The sequence below is a fragment of the Mus pahari genome, unplaced genomic scaffold (assembly GCF_900095145.1).
Source record: "Mus pahari unplaced genomic scaffold, PAHARI_EIJ_v1.1 scaffold_8398_1, whole genome shotgun sequence".
In the NCBI taxonomy this organism is placed as follows: domain Eukaryota; kingdom Metazoa; phylum Chordata; class Mammalia; order Rodentia; family Muridae; genus Mus; species Mus pahari.
Window position 1 is genome coordinate 15008 of NW_018392131.1, and position 1619 is coordinate 16626.

General features: G+C 33.7%; 1 long non-coding RNA gene across 1 annotated transcript in view; it reads left to right on the top strand.

Annotated features, from left to right (window-relative positions):
• Positions 1 to 861: 861 nt before the first annotated feature.
• The window catches only part of LOC110314846, a 7644-nt gene continuing 6886 nt past the window's right edge, over positions 862 to 1619 (top strand). Inside the window, exon 1 of the long non-coding RNA XR_002380191.1 lies at positions 862 to 992. This is a non-coding gene — a long non-coding RNA (uncharacterized LOC110314846). The remainder of the gene's footprint in view (positions 993 to 1619) is intronic.

Below are 1619 nucleotides of genomic sequence, written 5' to 3' on the forward strand. Positions count from 1 at the left end.
AAGAGAGAGAGAGACCAAGAGAAAGAGAGACCAAGAGAGAGAGACCAAGAGAGAGTGAGAGCAGAAAAGCAAGAGAGTGAGACCAGGAGACAAAGAGAGAGACAGATAAGAAGGGAGGAAAGGAGGAAGGGAGGGGAAAGGGGATGGGGAGGGGGAGAGAGAGAGGGAGTGGGAGAGGGAGATGGTGCCTGACAAGGCTCACAAAGGTAGTGATTAGAAGGTTATTGGAAGAGAACAAGATCTTACATTAACAAGTGGAAATCATGAGTCCCAGGATCAATAATATTCCAAGTAGTACAAGTGACTCTTTAGCAAGAATGAAAAAAAATTGTCTATATATCTGAATGCTTTAGTGCTCAGAGTAATATGAATGTAGACTCATATATGTGATTAATTTTTACCTTGTAGCTGTGTTATTGATAAGCAATTTATAAATTTTAAAACCAATAAATTCCTTTACTTGAATGGGAACATAATCTCAATGCAATTCATGTAGAGAATCTTTAGTACTAAACTGAGAAGTAAAAGTAGCACTTACATCTTGGTCCTATATAAATCTGAAAATAATACTGGTCAATATTAATTTTCTTTTAACATATCATGATGATGATCCACTTTGGTGGGTACAATTTCACTGAACCAGCTTGCTTTTATTGACTTTTTTTTGAATGTCAACAATTCAGGGACATTTATTTTACACTCCACTGAATTCTAATCCCATAGACTAAAATGAAGCAATGCTAGACAAAACTAGTGAAACTTGTTCTGCCAAAGTGTTCTGAAAAATAAAATGATGTTCATTTAAAAGAATAAACAGGTCCACTGCACATTGTGCAAACTGAAATGCTTTGTGAGCCTCTTCAGTTCATCATTTCACCAGCAGCTGAACAACTCTACTGTTCTGTTCAATTAGAAAAAGAAGATTCTGGAAGATGAATTTTCTTCTTCTTGCTCTAGCCTGTTTGGTTTCTGCTGCTGAGGAACCCTTACCGGTACAGGGATGGTCTATCAGGGAGTTATGCAGGAAGAAATTATGCTATGGTTAATAGATCACAGATGGAATTGACAGTGTGTTTCTATGATTATATTGGTTTCTTATTGGTTTTTGTACTTGGAATATATCCCATGTCTTAAAACATTATTTGTTTTTTATTAATGTTATAATTATTTCATTTCAGCTTAATATGTTGCCTAATATTATTATACCTCGGTAAAAGGTATGAAAATGAACATCTTATTAGTGGCATGTTTTTAACATTATTTTAACTTTATTTACTTAGGTGAAAGTCGCTATACATTTGCATTTCATTTTTTATTATTCTACACAAATTCAGAGATAATTTCAATCATTATAATAGAAAAACATTTTATATCTGCATTGCAAACATATTATATATTGTATATTTGAAGAATAGATTTTTGTCTTTTGGAGTAACTTCACTATGTTCAATATGTGAGATAATATTAATATTAATTGTAACTGAATGTCTGAGAAACACCTGAAAAAATGTTCAACATCCTTAGTCATCAGTGAAATGCAAATCAAAACAACCCTGAGAGTCCATCTCACACCACTCAGAATGGCTAAAATTAAAAATTCAGGTGACAGCAGATGCTGG